The sequence below is a fragment of the Stegodyphus dumicola genome, chromosome 11 (assembly GCF_044657685.1).
Source record: "Stegodyphus dumicola isolate Sdum_Otavi_A_Nest chromosome 11, ASM4465768v1".
Lineage (NCBI taxonomy): Eukaryota > Metazoa > Arthropoda > Arachnida > Araneae > Eresidae > Stegodyphus > Stegodyphus dumicola.
In genome coordinates, this window is record NC_140778.1 from 65166031 (window position 1) to 65175647 (window position 9617).

Consider the following 9617-nt stretch of genomic DNA (forward strand, 5'->3'; position numbering starts at 1 on the left):
ATTCACAATTTAATATGAAAAACAATTCATTAAATTACATAATTTCTACATTTTTAACAGGCTATTCTTTCAGTAGTTACAATATATAAAACAGAATTTACCACCTATGTCTGATCGTATCCTCTAAAAATGCCATCTGCTCGACAAGTGCAAATGTTCTTATTTTAGATGCAGAACCATCACCGTTTCTTGTTGCCAGCATCTTTTGTACCTTATATAAGATCTTCGAATGCATTTCCACTGGTACTGAAGCTCTTTCATTATAATAAATTTAATAAATTTAAAAATAAATAATAAATTTTAATAAATTTATTATATTCCACGAAATAATTTTTCCAGGGCAAGTTGTTAAGATAGTAAATGTTCACATAAGTGAAAAAATAAATATATCTACTTGAAGTTGCAAAATTTTAATAAATACAGCCATTGCCATAAAAACTTGTGCCTCAATAAGTAATTGTCAGATCATAACAAAATTTGACAATAAGATACGTGTGCTCTGAATGACGCACACCATGTTCTCTGTTTGGAGTGCTGTTGCACTTGACAGGACTGGACTACAACATATGGAACCAGGTTGTCCTTAGCGATGAATCAAAATTCAATTTGCACAGTGATAACCAGGGCCGATCCTAGTGGTGGGCAAGGTGGTGCACAACACATCAGCAGCCAAATTCAAGGGTGGCAAAATGATTATAAATCACATTTCTGTAAGAAAGGGTGGCCTATTTGCATTTGCAATTTTGCATGTGGGCAGCCAACGGTCTAGAATCAGAACTGCTGAAGACAACTATGCATAAAAATATGTATATATGTGGCAAATGATAAAATTCAACATTTTACATTTATCAAAAGACTGAACTTATTCTTTAATTTTATACGGTTTAAGAGCATACTCATCTGTCTTAATCAGTTCTCCTTCAATTTCGTCTTCCGTTACATTTTCTTTTATAAGCAGGTCTTGCCCTCTATAGACTTCAGATTTTCAAATATTACAGTAAAAGACTCAAAATGTGCCAGAATTCTTGGGTAAAAACCAGTCGTAATACTTGCTGCTCCATAATCTTAGTGTGCAGTTCGAATCAGAAATGAAACTATCAATATTGTTGCTTTTTTTTTCTTTCTTTTCTGACACCAGTTGTTACGTTATTTAGTTCACGTTCATACGGGGTTTGTGTGGATTTGGAGTGAATAACGACGACCCTAGTTTATGGAGTATCGAAACGCACTTTTTTGGCTAGTACTAATCAGGACAGCTCCAAAATCACGTTACAGTCGTCGAAGAACTACTATGAACACGCTGACAGAATCAGAGACACAGCCTTCAGGTTATCAGGCTATCACGGTGGAGACAGACCGCAAAGCACCAGAGTACAGCTTTTGACTCTCCTTGGTCGTTCTCGGAACTCCACGCTACAACTCGCGATGCACTCGACGACACACAGAGCACGGCTCCCGACTCTTCGTTTCAGTCGTTCTCGGAGCTCAACACGCTCTCTCGACGATGCACTAACCGCAATACACTAAGAGATTCCTTCAGTGCACTAGACGACCCACTCGGCACTCGTTGGCCGGCAGTCAACGCGATCGCCTCCGCAGGGATTGACTCGCTAGACGAGACGCACACTAACTGACTGCGGACCAGCAGGGTTTATATAGCTTTCGGCTTGAGTTCGAGAACATTACGGGCTAAACCAGTAAGAATTCGTTCCAGAAGGTTCTCCATCCATCCAATGAGATATCGCCAAATGTGGCAACCCTGCCTTTTCTTGCCATTTCATGGCAACCCTAAAACTGCTTTGCGAGGAAGCTATCTTACCGCGCCTGTACATTTCGTAACAATATCGTTCAAATTACTTATATTTATTTATTCAAAGTCTCATATTTATTTCCACTGTTTGCATGCCAAAATATGGTAAAATTGCCCAAAATTATAAAATTCTACTTTGCAGATTTTAAATACTACAGTGTTAGGCTATAAGTTATATATGAGACAGTCCCGATGAGTCCGGATTAAAGACTTTGTACTGTACATATTTTAATATTTCTATTGAGAAACTGAAAAATAATCATTGTAAAATGTAGTGTTGGTACTAAAGGTAGTACCACCACTACATTTTTGTGTAAATGGTATGCATTAGTCAAAAGGTTGAGAACCACTGCGCTAGAGGAAAAGACACGCTGCAAACTGTATATGCTGATAAATGTTCAAAACTGGTTTTCCCATAAAAGTGCTTTTCATAGGTTGCAACCATTCCTCTTCCTTTCACATTGCTTTCTTTTATTTATCCTTGAAATTTGCACATTGTATCATATTCGTCATTGCTTTGCACATGTAATTTAATTTATTCTTCACTTATTTATTATTATTTTGGTTTCCACACTATCTTTACTAAAAACGAAACTATTAAAAAGTCATCTTTTTCAAATCTTAAAAGAAAATCTAGCAGATCAGTTATATGAATACTTGTTTTAGCATGAAAATAAACGTAATGGCCTAGATCCATTCAGGGGCATACACCTGAAATAGTACAAATCAGGCCACTACAAAGTCCAAGATGTGGACGTCCAATATTCAGAATGATCTAAAATCCGAACCTGAAAGTCACAAACTTTTTTTTTTTTTTTTTTTTTTTTGTATGCTTTACGCAAGCACATTTGATTTTTCCTTCCATAATAAAACGAGTGGAGATTTTAACTTAAAAATTCCGATTCTTAATTTCACTTAGGCACCAAATAAAATACCTTGTTATGAAGAAATAATTATGTAAGCATAAATTTGTGAAATTAATAATTTAGCTGAGTATCTGCTTGGCATACATCTCAAACCGAAACATTCACCTACTAATCCCTGACGCCGACCTCGCGAGTCATTATTTATTATATTTTGCTTTCATCACCGCATGTTTATCAATACATCACAGCTTCAGGAATAACTCATGCAGCAATGTCTAAACATTTTTCTTATATTAGTAATGGAATAACAAGAGTATGGCAACCTTTTATGCTAACATTACGCTCAGCGATGATTATAGATTTTTAAATGCTCTAAGAAATGTTGACGAGGAAAAATTTAGCAAAAATTTCTTTTCATATGCTAAAAATAGATTTTGTTAATGAAACTCATAGGCCAAAAGATTATATTTAATGCTATTATAATTAAGAATAACTGATATGTTATTCACATAAACCCAGAAGCGATGGCAGAATATGGCCACACCGGACGGCAGAATTTAGGGAAGACCAAATTTTTGGAATTTGGAGAAACACTAAGCGGCAAAATTAAGGGATAAGAAATGTTTTATAATTTAAGGGAAAGCACTGGGGTCCATTGTTTAGGGGTGATGAAAATTTAGAACTTAGGAAGGCACTTTGTAGCAGAATTTAAGACCCACAGAGACTGCACCAGGCGGTATCTAGCACTGGTCCTAGATAAAGCCTTAAATATATGTGGGAGCTTATTTATTCAGGACTCAGATTAGTTTTAAGCATGTGCAAGATATACACATAAGCAGGGCTTAATATATAAGATTAGAAGTGCCGGAGCCCTATGGAAGACCGTCAGCAGAGAGGAACAAGAGTAAATAAATGATTAATTAATAGATATTTAATTAATGTTTATAAATTGTTATTTAATCGATAATTATTATATAATTAATTAATTATAATTAAATCGATAATTATCATGTATTGAATAATATAAGATTGAAGTAATTAACCAATTAAAATTAAATAATATGTAAAGAGATAAATTGAAATTTAATACGTGATTTTTAATATAATTTTATTGTTAACATAAAATTTTCGAGTTAAAATTTCTACTGAAATTATTATTCAATTACATAAAAGAAATGCCGCAGCCTTCTTATTCAGGGCTCCGGTGCGTTCCAGCTAGAATTATGATTTATTACAAAAACTAAGAAGCACCGGAGCCGAGATCCGGTGGGTTCCGGCCTAATTTAAGTTCTGATCGTAGGGGGGGGGAAGTTCTTTTATCATCACAAAAATTAAATATACTTAAAATATAGCTGATGAAAATTCCAGGGCGAAACAGAATGAGGGTATGAGTGGGTGGAAACAGAAAATCATGGAGGTAGGAAGTAAGACCTCTTCTTACCTCCATGCAAAAAATGAGGGAATCTTGGTGAGAGAGAACGTTCTCTTTGACCGCGGCTCTCTGTTGATATAATTATAGCCATCAAGCAGATGGGTGTCAGGGGTAAATGAGTCCTGAATTGGACTCCTAAATGTAAAGTTGCTGGTTACGCTGTCCCGCCCCCTTCCCATTAGTGGATACTGTGGGAAGACATGCATAGGACGTGCTAGAGCAGTTTATTTCAGTATTTCACTCTTATTGTACTCGCTGTCACTTAATGCCACATTTAAGAACACAAATTTTCCTTCCTGGGAGGATAATTAACTGTAAGCATCGATAACAATACAATAGATACAATGGCATGGAGAGAAATTTAGACGTTCCTAAACAAACTTCCCCAAATTTATGGCTTTTCTTAAAGGAAAAGGTTTCCGCATGTGAGTGAGAGGACTTTACTTGAATGTCTCATGTTCTCATGAGTTTGTATTTCTAGGGAAATAGAGTATTGCAATGTCTGCTTATTGTTAAACTAAAATGTTAGGAATTCTAAATTTTTTCCCCTTTAAATTCTGGTTCAGTTTTATGAAAAGAAGTACCGGAGCTCATCTTATTTAAGTCTCCGGTGCACTCCGGCTAAAATTGTAATTTATCTTAAAAATTGAGGCTCCGGTGCTTCTCAATTTTTAAGCTTGTCTTCGTTGGTAACCTTATGATAACTTCGTTGGTAAACTTATGATAGTTTTTAAGCTTGTCTTTCGTTGGTAACCTTATGATACTTATCCAATAATGCATATCGAATGCTATTAAGCTAGGCTAAAATTATCTTTACTGTTTCTAAGGCATTTCAGTTAATGCAGCAGATTGCGCTGCTCCTTAATCTTCTAATTTGATCCAGCTTATTATTTTTTATTTATTATTTTTTAAGACTGTCATTATTATAGCAATTTTATAAAAATTAATCTTGAACTTTCAATTATGTCAAAAAGAGTTTCTAATTCTGGAGCTGACAAAGGATCTATAAAGCATATTTCAACGTCTATTAAACAAAAAGTGGAATTGTTGCAAAAAATGGATAAAGGCATATCCGTGTCAAAATTATGCGAGGAGTACGGCATTGGAAATGTATATGACATAAGAAAAAGGAACTTTTTGAATTTTTTGTGTATTTTGACAGCCCACTCACAATGAATAACAGAAAAATTGTTTGTTATACTAAAAGTGAGGATCATGACAAAGTGATGATTGAATGGGTCAGACAGCATCGCAGCCAGGGTGTCATTGACGGGTCCAATACTAATGGCTCAAACCAAAATATTTCATGAAGAAATGAACTGAAAAACTGAGTGCACACATTCGACAGGTTGGTTAACCAAATTTTAAAATTGCCATGGTATTAATTAAGGCAATTAAAAATTTCAAGTGAAAAAGCTTCACCTCATACTGAAGCAGCTGAACAATTTGCAGATGAATTCATTAAACTCATTAATAGAAAAAAGTTATCTCCAAAGCAAACTTACAGCGCTGATGAAACTGGTCTTTTCTGAAAATATGTACTGCGAAATACCTTGGCAACCTCTACAGAAAAGGCTCCGATTGGTGTCAAAGATTCCAAAGCTTGACTAACAATTTTAGGATGCGCAAATGCTGCAGGAACGCAGAATTACAAACTTTTTGTAATTGGGAAACATACACGACCTTGAGCATTTAAAGGGGTAACGATTTCTCCCGTTATATATCATGTAAATAAAAGAGTATGTATGACACAAGTGCTAATGAATGGTTGGTTTGAAAATCATTTTATACCCGAGGTTCGGCAACATTTCAATTCGGTTGGTTTATCTAATGACTGGGAAAATTCAGCTAAGCGGCACTTGGCGTAATTTTTTCCACCATCTTGAATCTCGAAAAATCGCCGTATCATCGGGAGGAGTTTTTTGACGCCAAGAGGGAAATGTCGCTTTCTGAAAATTACCTCTTCAGCCCACTATCGGGGGAAATGCTCTGCCGGGCAAAAATTGCGTAAGGCAAAGTGTAGCGCTTGCATTGAGATGGTAAACCATACACATAGCATTGTAAACAATTAGTTATCGTTAAGTAAATCTACGTACCTTTTATCATCTTAGTATTTTATATTATGATTACATAGAACTCTAGCATTATGAACTTTTATACTTCTCTTTTTTAAGTCTTACCATTAATTTGAACACTTATCCGTAATAATGGTTTGGTTTGGTTTATTTAATTACGGCAAAGCACACTAGGGCTATATGCCTAACAGGAGGGATGCCTTCGTGGAGGACTTTCTGAGGGAAACTGGCTTGTATACACATGGAGAAAACTACGAAAACGCCCATGCAGCCAGCCAGTTCGCGGGATTTGAATCTCGGACCGAACTACCAGTGTTCAGTGACTTTACCGCTCGGCCGCTGGTGGACCCCGTAATAATGCTTATATATGTTTGAAAACATGTTCTTTATATAAATCCAGTAATGATCATGAAAATGCGATATATATCACATAGTTAATGATGAAAATTTAAAATAAAAAAATATACATGCATTTCCACAATAATATTGCAACCTCGAATTGTATTCCAGGCTATTCAATCATCCAGTCAGGTTTATAGTTTACATTCCGGATTTATTTGTGCACATAATTTCTATCAATAAGGTTATTTTTTTCTTGTTTAAGTACGAAAATAGTTTTCTGTAGGTTACCAAAGAAATGTGATCTTGAAAGGCATAACTGCAGGGAAACAAGATTTGTAACAAGTGCTTCTATGGCTTTTCACGACGTTATGCAGTTGTTTAAATTTCAGAAAGAGACCAATCAAATAGAATAGGATAAGGTTATTTGAATTTGTCTGTATTTATTCCATGAAAAGTTAAATCCTAAAATATTATTTTTGTGCAATTTGAACACAGTGGTTTCAAACTGGTAGCCCCAAAGTAATGTTATGTGGTCGGCGAATGTATTTCAGTTATGTGTTTGTTGTAAATACAGTGATGCAAAGATTTCTATGTTTTACTTATTCGAAGTTTCATTTTATTTTACATTCATTACTATTAAACATGAACATGAGTAACACATACAAATTGAAATAATTCTTGCATTTAATGTAAATCAAATTAAGATTTAACTTGAAATTAATGTAGATAATTACCGAGAAAATTAGATTTTTGTAGCGTAGTTTATGCGAGATGAGATCACTTTGGGTGACGTGACAGAATTGGCGAATTAGGATGTTGAACCATGAAAGCACAGTAAATTCTTAATGTCTTTTTATAAATTTATTGTCTTTATCTATTGGCTTTTTACAAAATTTTAAATCATATTAATATGTTTATGCCTTCAAAATAAAAAATTCTTAGAACTAAAATTTATGTGTATACTGTATGCTGTCGCCAACAAAGTCTGCTTGGCGAGATTTGCGCCGGCGAAACGGAAAAGTACACAAAAAATTAATTATCAAGATATTTGCTAAACTCATCCGATAATCTACACTTTATATGTTTATTAATTAGCATTTGTTTTTAGTCTTAAAAATTTTCCAAGGAAAAGAAATATTTAAAATATAGAACTTGAAATGTTTATATTAAAAAAATATTACAATTCTTTAATTACATATTTTGATGACTTCACTATTTTTTTATCTGTTTCACTCTTCAGACTATAAATAATTTACTAAAAAGCATTTATAGTTATAATTTTAAAAAAGAGGATATTTATAAGATTTATTCAATAAATTCAACAAAAAATTTTTTAAAAATTAGCTGTAGCCTCAAGTTTTGAATAAAAATCTAATATATATGGATTTCTCACCTGCAACAAAATGTTCGGGTTTTCATCCGCAGAAAAAGCGTTGGCACTTCGGGAAAGAACCCGTTGGCGTCGTTGCATTTTTACTCGCCAAGCTCGTGGCTCATCCAAAGAAGCTCATCTCCGTAAACGTGATTTTTAGTGCATGTAAATTCAAGTTAACAGACAAAACAATATATTAAACATATGGCAGTAAAAATTCACAGATAATAAGCATGTAGATGTAAAACTAACAGGTTAACCCTTTGTTGCTCAGTGTTCCACTAACTTGAATCGCTTCTGAAACCGTTAAATTCAACCATAAATGGATAAAAATGCCTTTATAATATACTTTCTTTTTAAATAGTCGATGGCAACATATCACAAGGAGACCCAGAATTTTCATTTATGATGTGTTCTTAAAATCAACTTATTTTCTAGTAATTTTCTATATTTTTTTGGTGATACAAAAAAATTTGTTTGAAAAACAATTTCTGTATAATTTTGATGGCTGTACTCTATATTATTTGCTATATATTTTTTTACATTTTTCATACAAAAAGCATGCGCAGAATCATTGAATAAAACGGGGTGTTCCATTAGCAAGAACAGACTTTGTTAGGAACACACAAACTGAATTAATTATGTGTGTTTCACCATCCCGCCTTCTAAACTGTGACTTATGCTGAAATATTGTGTCTTTTAAAATTACAAGTGTTTCTTAAAAAGTGTGTTTATTCCAGAACTTTGTACAGTGTGAACTGTTTGTGAATACTGTTAATTTATATGACTTTAACATTTCTCGTACGGGAACTCTTGAAATTCACCAGAAATATGTTACTGTTGACTTATTCCTCATTTGAGCCACTCCCACCAGTATAATTACGATCCATTTCATTCTGAACCTGTTTCAAAAGCATACTTAATTTAAATTACTTAATGTTTATTTTTTCAAATGCTTTATTAAGCATACTTTTCAGCTAGTTATATCTTTTGTCACAGCTCGAACAGCTCCCAGATGCTTTTTCACTCTACATACCTTTGTATTTGCTTCAGCTTCGCCTAGTAGGCGCGGCGTTACACGCCCATTTTTTCAATTATATATACCAACGCCTAAGGGCATTTTTTTCAAAAGCGGTGGTTAAAGCAGCAAAGGCTGCTAATTGCCTCCTAACCATTCAAAAGACAAGACAAGACAAGCAAGAACACTGTGCCTTTAGCGATCTCATGCTATTACGCATCGCGACATCTGTCTTAAGAGAAAACATCTGTTGTATATGTTTTCTATTTCGGTGGTTCTGGGGGAATGAATTCAAACAAAGCAGTCTTGAGCGGTGAGGTGTGGTTTGTGCTATGAAAGCCCTAGTATGGTCATCTTGAAATTTTTGTGAGTAATTTTCATGCAGGATGTTTATCCGTAGCTTGAGTCATCTTTACTTAGAGCTGCGCAAATTTTTTGCTGTTTCTTTTTAGTCTCATTCCCGTTTATTTTCAATAATTGTGCAGATATTTTTTGTGCATGTATATATTATAGCTTATTTTTCTTTACTGTTAGTATTAATTGTAGTTAATTTGTTATTATTAATTTTTCATAAATGGTGCGAAGAGGTCTAACTCTTTCCGAAGTGCTAAAAGTGGTTCATGAATTACCCTCTTATTTTGAATCAGAACATGAAGCTAGCAGCGATACTGAGATATATGCTCCTGAACCACTTGGGTAATC